Source organism: Pteronotus mesoamericanus, unplaced genomic scaffold, assembly GCF_021234165.1.
Source record: "Pteronotus mesoamericanus isolate MK-2021 breed Mesoamerican mustached bat unplaced genomic scaffold, CSHL_Meso_final contig_20, whole genome shotgun sequence".
Lineage (NCBI taxonomy): Eukaryota > Metazoa > Chordata > Mammalia > Chiroptera > Mormoopidae > Pteronotus > Pteronotus mesoamericanus.
The window spans coordinates 77573736-77596643 of record NW_026555085.1 but is presented as its reverse complement, the minus strand read 5'-3'; the positions used below and the strand labels follow the sequence as shown (position 1 = coordinate 77596643).

General features: G+C 34.8%; 1 pseudogene; it reads left to right on the top strand.

Annotated features, from left to right (window-relative positions):
- The first annotated feature begins 3356 nt into the window (after positions 1–3356).
- On the top strand, positions 3357–3521 carry LOC129068096 (uncharacterized; annotated as a pseudogene).
- The last annotated feature ends 19387 nt before the right edge of the window (positions 3522–22908 follow it).

Here is a 22908-nt window from a genome sequence, read left to right as displayed (position 1 = left end):
ACTTTTTAGTAAAAATCGCAGTTTTTAAAATGAATTTGTGTAAACTGCAAAAGCATACTGCTTGGAGAAGAAATGCCCCTTTCTGGATTCAAAATCTTCAATTTTTGAGATATCTCCTTAAGGCTCAATGATCTTGTCAGACAAAGTGGTACTATAAACACCTGTGTTTCATGAAGTGCGATTATTATAGGAACTAGGACCAAAGCTTCTTTCCACTATGAAACCCAGGGAGAAGTTTCACACAAACTAATGTAATAAACATACTTTCCTTTAAAAGCCTGATCTCTGCCTCATAAATTCTTAGTGAAAAAAAAAGTATCTAATATATGGCTCTCAACTTACAGTCTTCTTTCTATTCATTGTTAGATTTAGGTAAAGGGAAAGAATGAAAAACAAGGAAGACCTGGTCCAGCAACTAGACCACTCTCTTCTTGTACTGAAACAATGGGATGGGAACATGGAGTAGAGAGATGATGTTTCAGCTTGGAACTCTGGGTTTCTGGAAAGCTCATCTCTTTTCTTCCTCTTGTTTAGGTGAGTTTCACTACTTGGCTTTACTGTTTCTAGGCCTTGAATAAATTTTCTTATTACAGAGTTTCCTTAATTGAACCACCTTTCCCATTTTCATGAAATTCTTCTCTAAATGGTTTTCTTTGCAAGTGACCGGATTTCCAAGAAACTCAAGCTAAGTAGAGAATGAGACAAGGACAAGCATGTGGTGCCTTAGTACAGAAAAATACTTCCTGCACATTTGAATTATTACAAGCAGCTCTAGTTATTTAGGAACAAAAAAGTGACCAAAAGAATTGAGACATTCTGTTAGTGTAGCTTGGACAAGAAGTGGTTTTTGCAAGCTGGCATTTCTGAGAAGCTTTCAGCTCACCAAGTGACTGAAATGCTGTAAATGGACTATATTTCTGACAGAAATAGCCCTCTTTCTTTTTTTTGGAGGAAAGTATATGTGTATTTTTCTCTCTTTCTCATGACTGTAAACTAAAAGTTTAAACTTCCATCCTAGAGATATTTTTTTTTACCTATTCTGTTTACTCTGCAGAGTGATTCTCAGAGCCTCCCAATAGTTCAGTCTACGTTTATGAGGCTGGAGCCCCTGGCTGTATATCTGTTAACACTGGCTGAGGATTTAAGTGTAACGTTTGTCCGTTGCATCTTTCCTGAGCTGTACTTGTGAGGCCTGCTCACTCTGATTTTACAGGCGGTCAGATAAGCTGGGGTAAATCCTAATTCTTTTCTGGTAAAGATATAAATTTTCAGTGAAATTTTCCTTGGGGCTAATCAATTTTTAAAAACAAGAAAGGTCACTCTTACTAAGACAATTTCTAAATTGTGTACAGAATATTGTTAATTTTAGATAAATACTAAAGAAGATGGTCATTAAAGGTACTCAGTGTTTCAGACATTCTGTTTTTAATTCCACATACCACCTGCGCCTTCTCCAACTAGTTACTATTTATTCTACATTTACTACATTCCAGCACCTTACTTAAGCCCTTTGGTGACCTAGTTTAATTAATTTCTTACCATTATATTATTATCCTTGTAATACAGATAGTAAAACAGAAGCTCAGAGATGTTGAGTAATTTGCTTTTTTAAGGAAAGCTAGTAATAGATTCTTAACACTCACCTTTCTATCTTGAAAATCCATTTTTTTAATTATTGTACCAGTTTGCTTCCCTAAACCTAATCTGCAAAAAAATAATAATTTTTTATTTACAATTGAAACATGTTAGGTCTTAAAGATCAATTCCACTATAGACTATATTTAATATATATGCTGCTTCTCAATGATTTATTCAGAAAAGTAAATTGACTAGGGACAAAATTTTGAAAAAATTGTAAATACACATGGCAAGAATAAAGGTCATCCAAGATGAGAAAAAGCTGAAGTTCATGAACATCAAACCAGTATTAAAAGAACTGCTAAAGGAACTCCTTTAAGAAGTAGGAAAAAAAGTTAAGTTAAATAAGTAAATGTTTTGAAGGGAAAAAAAAATCCACACTGATGAAGGCAAGCACATAATAAAAGCTGTGAATTAACCAACACTAAAGCTAGAACAAAGGTTAAAATACAAAAGTAGGAAGATCATGTGTAATTACAATGGTAAATTAAGGGATACATGCATACACACATACACACAAAAGTAAAAATGACAAAAGCATAAAGGTGGCAGAGGTGAGTAAAAATGCTAGTGATTTTAGAATGTGTTTGAAAGTAAAATAGACTGCTATAGACATAGTTTGGTTTATATGGGGCATATATATGGTAACCAAAACACACAAATCTACAAAAATAATTCATAAGAAATAAAAAGAAAGGATTATAAACACAACACTACAGAAAGTCATCAACATACAAGAAAAAAGAGCAAGAGAATAAGAAAGGAAAAGAGAACTACAAAAAAAATAAGAAAACAATAAAATGGCAACAACTACACACTTATCAATAATTACTTTAAGTGTAGATGGATTAAATGTTCCAATCAAAAGACAAATGGCTAAATAAATGGTACACATACAAAATGAAATAGTAGTCATAAAATAATAAAATCTTATCATTTATGAAATATGGATGGATCTAGAGGGCATTATGCTAAGTGAAGCAAGTCAGACAATGAAATAGAAATACCATATGATTTCAATTATATGTGAAATCTAAAAAAAAAAACAAATGAAATGAAATGAAACAAACACAAACACAGAGAACAAACTGATGGTTGGCAGCTGAGGAGGGGGTTGGGGGAGGCTAGGAGAAAAAGGTGAAGGGATTAAGAAGTACAGATTTACCGTTAAAAAATGGTCATGGGAATATAAAGAGAGTATAGGAAATGTCATCAATAATATTGTAATAACTATATATGGTGTGAGGTGGGTGCAAGTCCTGTCAAGGCGATCACTTTGTAAGTTATATAAAAACTATGTACACTATGCTGTACTCCTGAAACTAATATAATATTAAATGTCAAATGTGATTTAAAATTTTTAATAAATTAATTTAAAAATACAACTAAAACAAAATTATTTCAGGCCCAGCATAGACAGACCAAGATAAAATTCATATTGACAATCATCCATTCAGTTTTGAAGATCTAGGTTCAAAGTAGAACCAAGTGCAGAGAGGTCACTTATTCTGAAAGAGTGAGAAAACAACTTGTCATCTACAGGAACAAAGAACATTTCTTGAAATTACTATCTATTATTTATATCCTCTCCCATGTGTTTTATATCCCTAATTACCTTGGCTGCCTCTTAACTAGATTAACAATCAAAATATCAATGGTTCCTTGTCTGCCTGCCAAGAAGGGACACAGGAAAATGTGTTTCATTATCAGAAAGCATTAAGACTATACTTTCAGGGATCATTTCTGTAGTTCTTTACTAGAGAAGTTCCTCTGAACATGTAGAGCACCCGAAACCACGAGGAAGAGACGGGGTGTTCTCTCCTGAGCGTGAAGCTGACACTTGGTGTTGCTTCATTATCAGAAAGCATGGATTCATGCCTGTGACTACCAAAGCCTGGCTGAAAAATCAACCTAGCAATAACCCAGGACTGGAAGTTGCCAGAATACCAGTAGACAAGATGAATACAAGAATCAAGAATTTGTTAACAGACCAAAAACAGAAGCACAAGTACTATAGTGAGTGCATGGTAAAAATGAGTTGGCATCAAGAACCAGAAGAAAGGCAACAAATTAAAAATTAAGAAAATGTATTGGAGGTTGATTGGATAGAGAGTCAGAAACATGAATCTCTAGAAGAACTTAGAAGATAGAACCAGATAGTTCACCGAAAACCTCTTCTTCAATTTAGGCAGAACCTCCACGAAGAACATAGCTAAGCATCATCTATATGTATGTGTGTGTGTGTGTGAGTGTGTGTGTGTGTGTGTTGTGTGTACACATACGCAACACAATCAGAAGCACATGTTGTCCTTAGCCAAACTTTACTAGATATTTTCTGTTTGGAAAGCAAATAAATATACAGCATGAATAATTTGGAACTACATTTACCATGTACAAGTACCTGTACCCAGAATGTGCCTCTTATGTGTCAAATCTTGTGACTGTGATTAATCCTAAACTCTCCTAGTCCTGTGCATTTCCTAAAACCAAGTTTAACATAATGGTTTGGAGCATAAACTGGCTAAAGTATGTAGGCTTAGCCATAGTCATTTTGCTAACTCTTGTTTTGAATAAACAATTCATGATTACAACACTTTTCTTCAGCTACATTACAGACCTTTATTTCTTTGTGATTGTTCTGTCTTTCCTTGCTGCCACTGAATCTGAGTTTTTGAGGGATTTACCATACCAGGTAGAGTTAGTACCTTGAGAGGAATACAAATCTGAAAAATTAATAGGACACAAGTAGGAATTTCTGATATGTTAACAAACAAAACTTTGTTTAAAAAATCTAGGTATATGTTAGAATATTTTAAAGATACATCAGATTTTCAAATTTAGAATAAAAACTTATAAAAGTACAGCATTCTCCAGATAAGTTACTTAGTTTTTTCTTTTTTACTTACTGTGCTTTAGAATTTCATTAGTATTTTTAAATTCCAATGCCACTATTATCTTTTTATGATTTAAAATAATAAATCTACAGCATAAATCCATTGTGCTTAATGATTGTAGGGTTTGTAAGAGAAGCATGTTCAAGTTGCTTATGACAATAAAGGAAATTTATGATAGCTTCCTAAATGCACATAACTACTGCTTACATTCTATAATGTTTCTAGATCTGTGAGTTTACCATTATGAAAGATTTCCTCACTTCAAAAAAACCTCTTTTGTATGCTAATTATGTGAATAATAACTTTTTGTTTTCCCAGGCTTTAATTATTATCTCTCTGTAATACCCTTCCTTGCTGCAATTGATTCTGTCATGGCAGGGATCCCATCAGACAATGTCACATTTCTGCCACCACTTAAGGATCAGATGAATTTTTGTTATAATGTTTCTGTCATTTGTCCTTTACGGAAACAATGAAAAAATGAAATGGAGTTTACCAGGTGTTTTATTTTTTGAGTAGTTTAACGAATACTCTTTGGGGTGGTCAGATAATTTTCGAGTAATATATTAAATGTAGTTTTTTTGCACTGAACAACATGTTCTTAAGGAATAGAATTTCTAATATTAAAATATTTATTATGATGACAGCAACATTAATATGAGTAGATTACTGAATGACATATCACATTAGTACCCTCATTATTAATAGGATATTGAGGCTGCCCTATCCACTTTCTCACACCAAATAAATTATACACAAACATATGAGAATAGGGCATTAAGTGTTCTCATTTATCATAATTTCAGGTCAACTAAACAAAAAACTATATAGAAATGCAATTATAAAATACGTTGTAGTGGATTTGATCAGCTTATTTTAACTCTGTAAAGCACACACGGGTAGACTAAAACAATCATTTGACAACCAGAATCAAATATTGATGTCCAAAGTAAAGTGTCATGGGTGAAAGAGTAAATGACCAAAGATTAAGTTTCCTTTTGCAGAACTTGCTCATTATATTTCATATGATTAAACAAAATACTCTTACTCCTCCCATTCTCCCTATTTCTGTCTCTTGTGATTTTGCAGAAAGTTCATTCTATGGCCAGAGAAAAACAAGTAAATAAAATACTAATGCTCTGGTTCTTAACAGTATAATATTCTAAAACACACAGTTTATTCCTTTTAAATGGGTTCAGCATCACTAGTAATTAATATAAGTGATATTAAGCTTTCAGGGATTGTTAAGCATTGAATCTTTCATATTTGAAATTTTATAAAAGTATCTTCTCCTCTCATTTAGAATATTGGAAAATTGTATTTGTAAATAGAATTGGTTTTCAGGAAGATAGATTGTTATAATTGCTTAATAATATAACATTTGTCTTCTTGGACAGCATTTAATGTCAGATTCTAGTAGTTTTGATGACTGGCTAAAGTATTTATGGGCTGTGCATGTCTCATCCTTGAAGGGTGCTCATAAAAATTTTCACAACAGGTTAGAATGGATTGAAAGTTACTCTGCTTTAATATGGTAATAACTTTCCATCTTAGATTATCTTTTCCATTGCTTTCTTTTTCAATTAACCTATTTACCAATATGTCAACCATAGAAGAATATTATGATAAAGAGAAAACTGGCAAGAAAAGGTTTTACTGGATAACATTCAGAAATGTTTTATAAATAAGGAGGAAAATATGAAGCAAAGCAGATCTGAGTCATAAAGTATAACAAAATGAAAAACAATAAATCAAAATCAAACAAGAAGTTCAAAAAGGCTCTTTTATACAATCTGGTGTCTATAAACCAAAGAATGTAATTACAAATAATTATATGATCCCCACATCATTTTAATCAGAGAAAATAACTTGGCTAACACTTATCTGGAGAGAAATATCCAAGATGTATCTTGGTTATTATGCCAGATAGCTAAGATAATGTCAAAAGTATAAAACATGTCATAGTAAACAAGGTTGAACAAGGCAGCATGACTTGGTATGGGAGGTGAATGACACTGTATTACGTGTTGTATCTGCCACCCAGAGTGAGATCTGATGTAAAAAAAGGGAACAAATGAGTGGCTGGTTTAAAAAGCACATATATACACAAGCACACATGTTTGAGGACTTCTTGTTAACCACCTAATTTTATCTTTTCCACTGACCACATATCCAATTAAGATAAACAAATCATAGACCCGGGAGTCACATTGCTTTGTATGTATTAGCTTTTAGTATTGTTTCAAGGCTGATATTTATATTGGTCAACAAAAGGGTTCATCCTCTTGACATGTCTGAGAAGTGAGTTGGAATTGTAGCCATCATTACATTTTTTTTTTTTTTGCTACAACTCAACCTCTTGGCCTATTTCTGATGACTGCCAAGGAAGCTTGAGATCCTTCGTCAAAGAAGTAGAAAAGGGGTTGTCAACATCAAGTCATTATAGTTTATTGAAAATAGTTTATAAAATACTATTTTTATCTGCAAACTTTCCCAAAAACACGCAAAATGAAATTCCTCTAGAAAATAGCAACTCACAAAAGATGATGTAATCAGCCATAAATATCTGAATTAAAATGACAAAGTTGAATTTATTGCAATTTTAGGAAGGGAGAACTACATCCATCAAGCACAGCACTAAGTAGAACACTCTCCTCATCTTGTGATGGGTTATTAGGAGATGCAGAGTTCAGAGATTAATGGATTTTAAGTGGGTTGAATCATCAGTATAAGAGAGTACTCAGATGAGACAACTGTCAATTTGCACTAGAGGCAGGTTTGTACCGGGGGAGTCAGTCCCTAACTGGCTAACTTTCAGAAATGAGAGGGCGCCACTCCACTGATAGGAGGCTTGGTAAGACCTGTTCCTGAGGCAAGTTTTTGCTGGTGGATTGAAGGAGTCTAAAAACGGTTTGGTGACCTCTTGTTGCTCTGTCTACAGAATATTTGCCTTCTCCTATTGATGAGAAAACCTATTTTTATTTGAGCAAGCATGATAATACTTCAAGTGGTTAAAGTTCAAGGATATTGCATATTTCACTTATGGTCTAATTTCTACTATTTGCTTCCTTAGATTTTTATGCCCATTGTGTTTATTCCTGAATATTGACTGTGACTAATTTGGAAATATTTGACTAATTTCTTAGTCAAATAGATAAAATTTATAAATAACCTGAGACAAAATCACACACACACACACACACACACACACACACACACATTTTTTGATTTACAAATTGAAATGTGTACATGCCTTTTTTTTTTACACACCATCTTGGGGGTGGGGGGACCCCTCTATTACTGATCTTAGTAGAAACATAAGTACAACATTTAATTATTTTTATACTAACACATTAACTTTATTTTCTAAATATCTATAATTTTTATATGGCCATCTACATAGGCTGTTAACCTGTACCTATTTAAAGAATTTTTAATAGCTATGTAAGTCCCATAATATGAACTATGGATTTTTTTTATCATCTCTCACTCACTTCTCACAACAATAAACCTCTATAGATAGCAACTCTTCTAAAGTTACACAGATTGAAAGTGTCAGGAAGATTTATGTCACGGGTTGTCTGACTCCAAAGTCTATGCTTTTACCCTTATAGCTCTTCTGCTTATAAAACTATTTGTCCTGCAAGCTTATGTTCATAGATCCATACACAGAAATCCTCAACACAATACTGGTAAACATCATTCAGCCACATATAAAAAGGATTATAAACCGTGGCCACTTGGGATTTATACCAGGTATGTAAGCACTGAGATATTGCAACAGTCAATCTGATAACCAGGATTGCTACTAAGTGACTAACCAGCAGGGAGCTATACAGCTTGACTCACATCCCTGGTAGGACAGAGTGGAACAGGGAGAGATTTTATCACGCCACTCAGAATGGCACACAATTTAAAACTTGACAATTGTTCATTTTTGGAATTTTCCATTTACTATTTTGGACTGCAGGTAATTAAAACTGCAGATAGCGAAACTTCTGGATAAGCAGGGGCTACTGTATACATCATCAGGGGGAAAAAAAGCCAAACTACCTAAAAAGAAAGAAAAATTCCCTACAAATTCTAGTAGTTAGCTGAAGAATTATGTGTTCCTTAAGAAATATAAAAATTCAGCAGAAACTTTCCTAATCTTTGATTTTTATCTTTACATTTTAGAATGTCGAGACTTGCTCACATTTCAGAGTTTATGCAAGTAGAGCACGTTTTATGAAAAGGGCAAAACATTTAACTGAAAACATATTTTCTGGAATGGTTAGTTCCAGATTTAAAATTGTAATAAAATCTCTTCAAATTTTTAACTCTGAGGACTAAAATCAACACTGAGTTTCTACAATCTATATTCTGAAAAGTACAATAATGCAGTTTTGAACAAATGATCTGTTGCCCAGCTGGTGTGGCTCAGTTGGTTGGGTGTGGGCCTGCAAACCAAAAGGTCTCTGGTTCAATTCCAGGACAGAGCACGTACTTGGGTTGCAGGTTTAGTCCCCATTTGTGGTGTGTACAGAAGACAGCTAATTGATGTTTCTCCCTGCTCTCATTCTCCCTCCCTTCCCCTCTCTCTAAAATAAAATTGAAAAAAAAAGATCTGTTTTGAAAATTGAATTGACTAATTCTAACTGTGTACTTTTCCCCCACTTGCCTTGTAGATTAAAGTATTATTCTAATCAAGAAGCAGATTTTGAAAGAAGTTGGTCTTTATTTGTAGGTTATTTAGCTCCACCACTGTTTGCTATGTTTTTGATTAGAACCTATACATTCCGGAAAGGTCTCCTGACCAAAAGTGTTTCTTAGCGGGGACTGAGCCCTCTTCCACAGGAACTCTACTGGCTTTCAGAGCAGTGTCCTACTTGCTCTAAACTTTTTTTCTTTTCTTTTCTTTTGTCTTTTTCTTTTTTTTGCATAAAGTGTGTAAGTATACACGTAAGAGACACAGAGACTTTAATTTTTGGAAATTCTATACATTGTGTAGATTTCATAGGTAATGAAATACCCTTAGAATCATTGTTCAAAATCATTGCAGCAGAATGTCTGAAGAAAGAAATGTTGACTTCCTATAGATATCTGTTTCAAAGTTTTAACAATTATCCTTTTAGGCTTATGAAAGTTTTCATTTAGTTGGCATATATTGTGGGCCCTCCCTTACTTAGCATGTTTCCTCCTCCGGAGTCCTTGTCCAAGGACAGCAGACCAATATCACTGAGTATTAGTTTGATGAGGAGATAATGAAGATGTCTATTTCGGTCTTGAATGAGCTTTGCTCTTTTATCTCATTTTGTTTTTAAGTGGAAAACAATAAACATAATAATTACTTGCCATAACTAACATAACCATGAGATAAATTGATTACATAATCTTTCCTAGCCAATTCTACAGATTATTGAATAAAGAAAAAAATCTAAGCCCCCAAAATTCTGGTTTTAGAGAAGGTATATTCCTCCAAAATTTTCAGATCCTAGGTTTTCTGATAGTAGAAATCACAGAAGAAATTACATAATAGTATATTTGAAAATTACTATATTATTCAATTTCCCAGATACCATGTACTTTGTAATGTCTGTGTGTGTGTGTAATTTCTATTCCTTAAAGCAAAATTCAGAAATGAGTCAAAAATTTAAAAAGGATGCATATTGTATATTAAATTTTAAAATTATATATGCATTTCTTAGGGTAACACTTGCTGTCTTAATCAATAAACCTTCCAATTAATAATGGTAAAATTCAATAGGATTCTATTTTTGGCTCACATAACGATTCAAGATATTTACTCAATTGACAAGAGTCTTTTCTCAATGATAATTCAGAGACTTAGGATCTTTCCACCTTTGGCTCTACCAGTCTTCATAGCTTCACCACTGTATGTTCCCTACAAAGTCAGAGGAATGAGAGACCTTAAGGGAGCCCTCTTTTAAAACCGTAGGACTAGAAGTGACAAACAACTTTGAATCACATACCTTTGGCAAGAATAGTCATACAGCCCAACTAGATGGGAGATAGGAGGACTTGGGAATGTTACTTCTTGCCAGAGCCCAACTGATAGAAGAATCACAAAATTTGTTGATTTGCTAGTCATCTTTCCCACATTGTCAAGTACAGAAAGTACACCCTAGGCTCAGATGATATGAACAGACTCTCACTTCCTAGTATGTAAAGAGTGAGGGATTGAATGGATGGTTAGAGATGATTATATTTCAACATGGTATATAAGATTTCTAGATTATTTTAAGTTCCAGTTTTACTAAAATTAACTTTGGATTTGTTAAGGAGTTTTTAATTGATTCTATAGGCTACAATATAGTTTTTAAAAGGATAAAACAAACAAATTGGAATGTAGTTAAACTAGATACATTGCTTTTTAGCTTTCTTCAGCAATTGCATGCTCCCATTGATGCTCAGAATTCAGAAACTGTGTGGAGAGCCTTGGCAGATATTTTTAATTAATTCAGTTATAGAAAAAAAATGAATTAAGTACCATTGATAAATGTATTTTTTACATTTGAACAACTGGATTATTGTCAGTCAGTAAACATATATTGAAAAAACTTTTTAACATAAGATTCAGCTACATCTTTGAAATCAGAACATTTTAACTTTAGTTTTACACTGGAAACTGAACTGAATTTCTTGTACCGTAGCTTTTGTGCTTTAATGTTGTTGAGACTTCAAGCCTCCATTATTTGGCATATTAAAAAATAGCCATTTATTTACCTCAGCCAGACTTGGGAAAAGCCATGCAGGGGAAAGTTCAGTCTGCAGAACAGACCACTTACTTGTATGGCTGCTCTGCCTCACTGGTTGTGTGGAGCAGGGTGGGGAAAAGAGTGATTCTTGACTTTTGAGACTTTTGATGACTAAGCTCCAGCTGTCAGCCACCAATCGGGGATTTCCATGGGGAAGAATTAAAGGTGGGGTAAGGGTCTCAGATGTTAATGGAAATAGCTTCTCATGAAATAAATCAATGGAAAATAAACATGATTTTCCTAACATGGGTCAATAGAGGTAAAAGAACTTTAGTCCCAGGTTCAAGACTTCTGTATCTTTCTTTCTTGCACATGACTGATCAATTGATTCTGACATATTTGTTCTAGGCAAAATTCACATCATTAGTAAATACTTTTTTCCATTTCCTAATAAGGTTTTATTTTTATAGCTATATTTTATTTACTTATTTTTCAATTACAGTTTACAATCAATATTATTATGCACTAGTTTTATGTGTACAGCATAGTGGTTATACAATCATATACTTTATAAAGTGTTCCCCCTGTATTTATTTTTTAAATGTGTTCAATGTCTATTATGAAAAATTAAAAATGCTGCAGAAGATTATTAAATGCAAATAAAACTTATCTTCTTCATCATTGTCTCTTAACCTTCACACCTTTCTTTATTCCTTACCTGACTTTTTTTAAGTTTTGGACTCACTCTTGCAAAAAAAAAAAAAAATATATATATATATATATATATATGAAGTAGTGGATGTAAATAAATTAATAAATTATTTGATAAAACTATGTTGTTTGGATAAAAGGGATTATATGTATGGCACTACTCTTGCTATACATTTTTAGTTAACCATGTATATTTGACATATTAACAAGTCAATAAAATAGTGATACACATCATTCTCTAAAATTAATACATTAAGAACATTAAGTGGGTTTATGTTCTTCCCAGTTTTAGGCAATGCAAAAATGATATTGAATGTTGACTTTCAATAACTTAATTTGTTGGAATTGTGACAGATTAATTTACAAGGAACATTGATTAGATATTGCTAACATGCAATTTAAAAGTATGCCATGGATTATCGCTTCTAGGCTTTTCGGTTAAGTTCAAGTGTAGTATCTGCTCTTATCAGTTAGATTATGCCATAGAAAAGTATGCCATAGATTATATTCTTGCAAAATAAAATAAAAAACAAAAACAAAATGTTGCAAATTGTTAATTAAAGTTATGTCTCAAAAAATAAAAATAAAGTTCATGTCTCTTCATAAATTGCAAAAATGAATATCAGCAAACTTTTAAAATTTGCAACAGTGTGATATGTAAAATATGGCACTTTACTTTTTGTAAGTTTTCATTCTCTAATATCCATTATTCTCCTTAGTTGCTATGTAGTATGTAAGTTTGAATATAAAGATATAACATAATTTTAAAGAGCAAAACATTGTATGTTTTATTAATGCTAATTTTGTAGTAATTCAATTGAAATTTTAAAATAGTTTTAACATTTGGGATCAAAATAAAAATTTTATCTGAAACTCAAATATCTTTGCTATTTTTTTAGAAAGACTGTTTTTTATTGTGTGGAAAATTTTAATGAAGTTAAAAGTTGCAAGAAAACTGTTCCTAGAGATATTTGAATTCATCCTTTACTCTTTTAATTAAATATTTCTGGAAATCTATAACAAAACAAAAATCTACCACACTCAAGGAAAAGTGTTGTTAAAGATTAGTCCTAGCATATTTGCATGATTTTTTCTTATCTATGCTTATTTTAAACTTTGACTTATGATTGCTGTTAATTTGTATAATTAATAATTGTTGAATCAGCATCAATAATAAATAAAATGTTTACTCTTCAATGCAGATTAAGTTGAATAGCTGAAAATGCTGATAAATTAATAAAATCATAAAACTCAATTGGAATTTTGTATGTTATTCTACCTAAATTAATTTCATGAAATTTGGAAGAACAGATTTTCATCATCAATAGTCAAGAGGCAGAAAATTTTAAATAAAAATTTAAATGATGAATTTGGATTTCTAAAACATAAAAATGTGGTGATAGATGCCCAATGGCTATTTTATTGAAGTACAGCCCAATAAAAGAGAGTAGATGTTCACTGAGGTAAACAGATTTCCAGTTCTAAAGCCCTTAGTCCTACTACAGTCTACATTCAATGCATATTATTTTGTTGCCTACAGTGTGCCAAAATCAATTTTAAGCACTGGGTAGGATATCTAGAAACAAACATTTAAGATGATATATATTAATATACATGTGTATGTAATATTAGATTGTATTATCTATTTAAAGCATATACTTTGATGTTTGTTATATGTCACACTCATTGAGTCTTCTGTATGTTCAAGATAATAAATATGTCCATCACTCCAAAAATTCCTGTGCCCTTTGGCAACTCCTTCCTCATGCCCTTTCCACATCTCCCATCCCCATTTTCCCACCAAGGCAAACACTGACCTACTTTCTTTCATGGCATATTATTTTTATTTTTCTAGACTTTTTAAATAAATGGAATCATAACAGTATGCACTATTTTTGTCTTGTTTCTTTCATCAGCCACAGTGTTAACCTATTAATAGTTCATGTTTAACAGAGAACTTTACGTGGTCTCTATTCAAGTTCCTGCTTTCAGTTGTTCAGGGTATATACCCAGAGGAAAAATTGCTGGATCTTATGGTACTTCCATGCCTTATTCAAACATAAATTTTCAAAATGATACTGATTCAGTTACTGGAAAAAAATTAAATATCTTTGAACTGACTTGGATATTTATATCTATTTTTTCAACTGTGAATTTTATTATCTCTAAACAGAAACCAAGTACAAGTAACAAAAATTTACCATCAGTAATTTTTAGGAAGTTAATATACAGAAAACAATGAAAAATATCTCAATATTTTATAATTCCATGCTGAAATATTTTGAATATGGAGGGTTAAATACAACATATTAGTAAAGGTTATTATTATTGTGTGTGGGAGGGGTTGTGTGTAGGATGTCCCTTTTACTGACACTCAGGAACAGCACGTCCTTCAGACGTGCAGCAACAGCGGAGAGAGGGAAGAGGCTCTACCCAGCACAGGCACCAGGCTGGTTGGTGCCCTCTTGGACTAGACCACTTACTGCTCCTTTCTCCAGTTCACTTTGTCTTCTAGAGAAATTATAGATATTTATATTATATATATAATTAAATTCTATATTACATATATTTTGTATTCCCTAGAGCAAACTTTGAAATTAAATTAAAATGAAATTTAAAATTAAGAGGTTAGCCAAAATAAAAATGAATGCATTGTATGTTACATTTAAAACATTGTGTCTGTAATACTTAAGGTAAGTCTTTGTTGCATTAATAAATAAACCTCTAAATTTTAATGGCTCAACACAGCGATTTTCAACAGGTGTGTCATGAGAATTTTTAAAACATGCAGTACCTGACTTTTTTTTTTTTTAATTAATTTATTTACTTTTTAAATACATTTGTCTCTGCCTTCCCCCCCCTCTTTCCCTTGCCCCCTCCCACCTTCCCTCCCTCAGCTCTTCCCCTTTGGTTTTGTCCATGAGTCCTTGCTATGTGTTCCTTGACTTTCCCCTTCCCTTCCCTTTCCCTGCCCCCCCCTTCCCTCTTGTCTCTGTTGATTTCTTTTCCTTTCAGTGTTGCTGGTCATATTTGCCTTGCTTCTTTGCATTGTTGGTTAGGTTCCGCTTATAGGTGAGATCATATGGTATTTGTCTTTCACCCCCTGGCTTATTTCGCTTAGCATGATGCTCTCCAGTTCCATCCATGCTGTCGCCAAGTTTAGTACTTCTTTTTTTCTTTCTGCTGCGTAGTATTCCATTGTGTATATGTACCATAATTTTTTGATCCAATCATCTACTGATGGGCATTGAGGTTGCTTCCAACACTTGGCTATTGTAAATTGTGCTGCTATGAACATTGGGGTGCATAGGTTCTTTTGTATTGGCGTTTTGGTGTTCTCAGGGTATAGTCCCAGCAGGGGAATCGCTGGATCAAAAGGCAGTTCCATTTTCAGCTTTCTGAGGAAATTCCACACTGCTTTCCATAGTGGCTGCACCAGTCTGCATTCCCACCAACAGTGGACTAGAGTTCCCTTTTCTCCACAGCCTCGCCAGCACCTGTTGTTTGTGGATCTGTTTATGATGGCCATTCTGACCGGTGTGAGGTGGTACCTCATGGTGGTTTTGATCTGCATTTCTCTAATGGCTAGTGATGCAGAGCATCCTTTCAAATGCCTGTGGGCCCTCTGTATCTCCTCCTTAGAAAAGCATCTGCCCAGGTCCTTTGCCCATTTTTTGATTGGATCGTTTGCCTTCTTGGAGTCAAGTCGAGTGAGTTCTTTGTATATCTTGGAGATCAAACCTCTATCTGATGTATCATTAGCAAATATATTTTCCCAAATGGTTGGCTCCCTTTTCATTTTGCTGATGTTTTCTTTAGCCGTGCAGAAGCTTCTTATTTTGATGAGGTCCCACTTGTTTATTCTTTCCTTTATGTCCCTTGCTTTAGGAGACATATCAGTGAAAAAATTGCTGCGTGGGATATCTGAGAGTTTCCTGCCAATGTTCTCCTCTAGGACTTTGATGGTGTTGCGACTTATATTTAAGTCTTTTATCCATCTTGAGTTTAATTTTGTGTATGGTGTCAGCTGATGATCCAATTTCAATTTTTTGCATGTAGCCATCCAGCTCTCCCAACACCATTTGTTGAAGAGGCTGTTATTGCTCCATTTTATGCTTCTGCCCCCTTTGTCAAATATTAGATGTCCATAGAGACCTGGGCTTATTTCTGGGCTTTCTATTCTGTTCCACTGGTCTATGGGTCTGTTCTTGTGCCAGTACCAGATTGTTTTGAGTATAGTGGCTTTGTAGTAGAGTTTGATGTCCGGTATTGTGATCCCTCCTACTTTGTGTTTCTTTCTCAAAATTGCTGCAGCTATTCGAGGTCGTTTATGGTTCCATATAAATTTTTGAAATGTCTGTTCTATTTCTGTGAAATACGTCATTGGTATCTTAATAGGGATTGCATTGAATCTATAAATTGCTTTTGGTAGTATGGACATTTTAAGGATATTAATTCTTCCAATCCATGTGCACGGTATATGCTTCCATTTATTTGTGTCTTCCTTAATTTCTTTTTTCAATGTTGTATAGTTTTCTGCATACAGGTCTTTTGTGTCTTTGGTTAAATTTATCCCTAGGTACTTTATCTTTTTTCGTGCTATATCGAATGGTATATTTTTCCTGATTTCTTCTTCTTCTATTGCATTGCTGGTGTACAGAAACGCCTTTGATTTCTGAATGTTGACTTTGTATCCTGCTGTTTTGCCAAATTCACTTATTAGTACCTGACTATTTGATGAGAGGCACTGACTTCCTTTCCCTTATATTGTGAAACAAAAAAAAATGAGAACAACCAATATAACAATAGCCTTCTGGTATGAATGAATCAAAATTTACATTTTTGTCATGTCAGCAAAAAATATTTTTTTGGTGTGCCACAGAACTTTAGTCATTAATTTATGTGTGCCATGAGAGTAAAAAGGTTGAAAATTACTGGCTTAACACAATGGAATTTCAGTTTCAGGATCAAATGCTTCAAGGACATTTACCCAAATGTCAGAAAGCTTCCTTCCATGGTGGATGATTCTGGTTGCTGGGTTACTTCCATCAGTAGAATTAGCCTAAAAGAAGCCATCATCTCATTTTAAATACCCAAAACCAGAAATAAATGACTGGTTTGTACATACATATGATACATACTCTAAATATAATACCCACACATGCATATATATTATTTCTTTTAAAATATGCAAAATAAAAGTGAAAAATATGAAATAAACTAGAGCAAATTTTTTTTAATTGCATGCAATTCACATGGCACCACTAGTTGCTTGAGTGGTTGCTAGAGGCTGAGAGAGTTGTATTTTGTCTATGAACTACTGACAGAAAGGGCATAAATTTGGTCGTTGTTTGGCCACCTCTAGATTTTTATAAGCTCCAATTTTATTGAAAGTTAGCTATATGAGATTTAAGTTGTAGCTATATTTTTTAAAAAGATCATGGGAATGTAGCATTGGAATAAAATGGGGAAAAACAATGATTACTGGCTCTTGGATTTTTTTTTTTTTTTAAATATATAAGCTCCAACCAGTTGTCATCCATCAACAGTTGTCTTGTTTCATCTATAGGGAAAGAAACGCGGGGTGGGGCTAGAATCCAAGGATATTTATGGAAACTTTTCCTTACAGAATAAAAACAATGGTGAATAAACATTACAGCCATTGGGAATTAGGTATTACTGAGAATTTTTTTTAAGTACTTAGAGACAGTGTGGAGTGCTTATGAGCAAAAGAAACATGTCAGGATAGAAGAGTAAATGTGCAAGAAATAATAGTTCTGCAAGATAAAGACCTAGGCCTACTTCCCCTTTCTCTCTCTTGGCAAATGCCACACTTAGAAAGGAATCCAGGTCCCTAATATAAGGGGGAATTGGAAGGAAGTAGGTGGTGAGATAGACAGTTGTGGGCCTGCAGTAAATACGGGCAGATGCATATGAAAACAAGACAGTTGTAAGTTCTCTTAGAGGTGTTGGTTCTAGTATGAATTCTAAGGATTACTATGCTAAAACAGTCTCTACCTCTTCCTCTGAATTACCTTGCATTTCCTGAAGCTAACTTTATGCTAAATTTGCCTTCTACTTGGTCCTAGAAGGTTCGGTATAGGAAAAATACACCATAGCTTCTTGCAAAAGCCTGATCTCAGGCTCTGAGAATGAGTTTAATGGAGAGGCTGGTCTCTCCATTGTGCACGCCCTGGGTGAGGAAGTCTTCCGCCTTGCGGTAGAAGACAGATTTAGTTTTCCATGTGCCTAAAAGAAGGAAAGGGCAAGGGAGAATAGGGTGGAACAGAAATTTTTGTGCCTGAAGGAAACTTAGACATTTACAAAAAGTACAGCTTGCATGTTTTCCTAAAGGTGGTCGTCCTATGGAAACAAAGTACTGAGGATCACATGGGAAACGGATATGGAGAACACAGCAATTTGGTGTTGTCTCCCATGCAAGGATCCACAGGGGGCTTTCATTAAGATTAGGGCCCTCAAAAAACAAACTCATTTTGAGAATCCACTCACTTGGTGTGGACCTCTATGGAGAGGATAATAAGACCATGTTGAACCAGAGACTTGGTTCACAACAGGAATTAAAATATACGCTCTCCCTGTCCCGTCCTCCCCCCACCCCCTTCCACTACGAATTATTCTGGAGAGGCTGTGGAGAAAGAGGCGTCCTCTTCCTGCCTGGTCTCTTTTCCATCAAAATCCCAACTCAGGTAATGACTGGAGTCTTATCATCATTAACAATAGGTCCTATCAACCTGTCCTTTGAAAAAACTTGCCCTCATGTGGCAGTCACTCAGGCAGTTGTGTTTCTAAGTCTTCAGCTCTGGTTATAGGCAAAGTCAGGCCCAGCTGACTCAGACATGGACAGTTCCACTCCACAAGAGCTGGGAGGGGGACCCCGACAGTGTGGCGAAAATGAGCAGACACTCCCCAGCCCTTAAACACCCCTTACTGGGAAACTGTTCCAGCCACACCTGAGAGTCCTTGTTCTCAAGGTCCCTGAATAATTCGCAAAACTGTTCCTTGTCCCTCCCAAGAGCAGGCTAAGTGTGTCTTACCATGAAGAATTGGTGAATAATAGTGTCCACTCCATTTTAATGTTTAAGGTTATGTTCATAAGATGACCAAGAATCCTGTATCCTACTTGGGTAAAGAGGGTTCAGCAGTACATTTCCCCCAATCAGCAGTATATGACTAACCGCCATTCTTTCAGGCTCCCCAAGATCTTGAGCCCCTGAGTGTATAGATGAATGTTGATCTCCGGTGAATACCAGGCCATTTCATGGTGAAGTCCAAATTTCTTTTGCAGGAGGGAATGAGGCAGAGATGAGGATATTTCAGAAGCTGCTGCTTTGTGTATTCCAAGAAAATATTTTTAAAATTTTTAGTAAGGTTTTACATTTTAAAACAACTGCAAGCCTGCCAGATAATTTTGTAATATTATAGATATACTTAATAAGATACATTCTTATCCACACATTTATACCAAATCCGAAATATAGTAATGACATATATATTATTTTAAGGTACATTTTTAAAAATTTCAACTTTCACACAAATGAAATTTATATTAAAAAGTTATCAAATTTTAAATCTTACCACTTAATCAATTACATTAATTAGCCTTTAATTTATCTATGTCAAAAAAATATGTTCTCATACTGGCATTTAAAACAGAAACTGTTCATTAAGGTAATTATTACAAACTAGTATAGCAGCTCTATTTCCCCTGGGAATGATAAAATAATATGTTCACACATCATGGATTACTCAGGGAAAGAGAAATTCATGTACAAATTACCTGTGTTCTTATGGTCTTTTTCTTGCAGATAATATCAATATTTAAAAGACTTCATTAAGTAACTGATTTCTGAATATTAGCCAGACACTAGGCTTCTAGAACATAATACAATGAATTCTCTAAAGATGTGTAAAAGATCATGGTACATGTCTAGTGCTCCAGAGGCAAATTCATTGATCACATGCACAAGATATTACTTCTGCAACAGAAATGTGTTTATACTACAATTCATACAGTGATGTTGAACAAAATATTCAAAGTCAAATGGTAAATTTCTTATATATAAAGTTTTCGGGTATCCTTGCATTAACGTCATGCTGTGCTATGTGGGAATGATAAATGCTAGAATCCTGCTGTTGTTAATCACACCTTTATAAAAGGGGACAGCATGACCGTGTTGTGTTCAAATGGCAGGGACCAGAGTGGACAGGCGAATTCAGAACCAGGTTGATTGGTCAGCGCTGCGCCCTGCCCTGTGGCTCCCTCGCAGCCCAGCCCGGCAGCAACGTGCAGAGCAGCTTCTGTGTCGCCCTCCGGCCTCCGGGACCAGCGAGCACGTCCTCAGGAGCTAGGTCACCTGCCTTTTTCTTCACTTTACAAATAGGAGCAACTATTTGTTCCTTAGAAATAAAACCTTTTGTCCTTCCAGTGTCTTTCACAAACTTCAACATGTAGCTTATTCCACACTGCATCTGAGAGCAAATGATTATTTTCTGCAAGAGAATTTATTCCAAGTTTTAAAATCTCAGATATTGCTAACATCAGCACTAGAAAGCTGGTTTGTTTTCCATCAGCTGCAATGATCCTTTAAATGTGTGCTGTTCTCTTATTGGGCCCATAAACAATGTAAATATATGATTATAAATGTATTGCCCCTTTATGGTGCTGTTTAAAGATCATTGTGGAAAAATAAGACTTCCTTAGATTTTACAGAGTGAAATATGTACAAGGATGGAATTCTCTAGATCACCACTAGATGGTATATATAACCTATTAAATATAGTATATTACCCTTTCATTGCTGCTGTTTCTTTCAGGTTCTTTCCATATGACATCTTAATGATTGCAAGTCTAATTATAACTAATTAATATTAATACTATAATATTTATTTAATGACTTCCATGGCACTTATCCAATAATACTATACTATCTGAGTGACCTTAGACAAGTCACTTATTCTTCTGTACCTCGTTTTCTTATCTATGAAATGGGGATAGTAAGTACCTACCTAGCTTATGAGTTGTAACAATTTAGTGAGTAAATATACTTAAGTATTTAGAGAAGTCCTTGCCACTTTATAAGTTAGCTATTATTATTATTCTCCAGATACTCACTTGACATGCCACTTATATAAAAAAATCTGTATATGTGTGTATGTTTTCCAAATTTTAACTTTCCAAAGTACAAAACCAAGACTTGAACTAAGATCTTTGCTACTCCAAGCTATGATGACTGTCTGGACTTAAACACCAAGCAAAGAGCTTCTCAGCGTGTTGTGCTGGGGCTCTTTACACATTCAGTCTCTATTAGCCACCCAGTATTCAGCAGTTCTTGAGTGCCTACCATGTACCAGCAATGGTGGCAGGTTCTGGAGATGTTGCTAGCTCTTAGGGAGACAAGTAGATTCTGCAAGCAAGGGAAAGGGGGTGATAACTGTTAGGCAGGTGACAATGGGTGCTGCACATTCTTCCAAGAAGAGTATTGTTTTGTTTTAATATGGATAGTGCTTTGAATTTTTAAAAAAATGAATCATAATAAGGAATGCCCCAAATTCAAGCATATAGAAGACAAATTTTAGAGAAATAGAAAGGCTTTTATGTCCCTTGAAATCTCTTTATATACAGAGTATAGTCACATGGCTTATTTGCTGGCATCTCTGAGTCAACAACATCATTCTTTCTGGAACTGACCCTCTATCCTCTCTGTTCACATGGTTTGAATGGGAGCTGTTACGTTATTTCAGATCTAATTCCCAAACCCCTGTGTGTCCTATGATGTTGATAGTCTGGGATTAGGCTCCAGGTTGAGGCCAGGTTAATCATGGGGTCATGGCCTCTTGGTCTTGGCTGAATGCACCAAGGGTGACTAGGACCTCATAAGACTAACTCAGACTCCTTCCTGCAGGTTTTTCCAGGTAGAAGTAGGAAAGGTCAGCCAGGTGTGCACTGCAGGCGCTGGGCAAATAGAACAGGAAGCTGGCTTGCTCAAGCAGGGAAAAACGAAGCTGAAAAGCAGAGGAGCAGAGGTAACAGGCAGAAACAGAGTCTGAAGATGGCCAGGTCCCCGGTTCCAGCAGTTCCTGGAGGCTGTGACAGCCCTGCCCTTCTAGAGGTTCGTTAGTCAGACTTCTTTAATCACATTCGGCAACAAGGCATCCTCCAGTGCACACTCCTTTTTGCCCCAGCTAGTTTGATCTGGGCTTCCATCACTTTAAACAAAAGGATTCTTACTAATCCAAGCTGTCACTCATTCTATCCATTGAAAAGTATAGTCCAGTAGTTTAAGTCTTTACCCTATAATCTAAGTTAAATTCTCACAGTAGGTGGGTATAAGACCAAAAGAGGTAGAATGCAAGAAGCCCAAAAGAGAAAATATGGAGTTAATATGCAAAGTGTTTATGGTTCACTAGGACCAAGAAGAATCCTGAAGAATCCTGACTTTCTGGGACACACATTCCCAGAAATGCCAAATGCTCTGCCAACAGGTGTTACCTCTGATAGCCATCATCTCAGTTCTACAGCTGTAGGCGGCTCAGCCCACCCAGAAAATGCCCATTCTGCTACTGGGCATTTTAATACTTTTGTAGTATAGGTGAGTGGTATGACTCTACTTCAGTAATTTATAAAGGTTTTGATTGCAATCTCCATAAACTAATTGAGTAATCATTTACTTTTCCAGTTATTTATACTCAGAAATTCAAGACTAAAGGGAATTCAGGAGACTTGGTTCTAGTGCAAATTCCTAAAATTAATCAATTTGGAAGATTTTTGTGGCTCTCCCTCCCTCTAGACCTCACTCTCCTTTTTGTCTCGATGGAAAAATGCAAGATCTTGAGATTCCATTATGCCACTGTGCTACCTATGAAGGCAGAGTCCTGAAAGGCGGATGGTTAGGGACATAGAGCCAGATAGAACTTGGTAACTCATCTGTTATTTATGACTTCGTTAT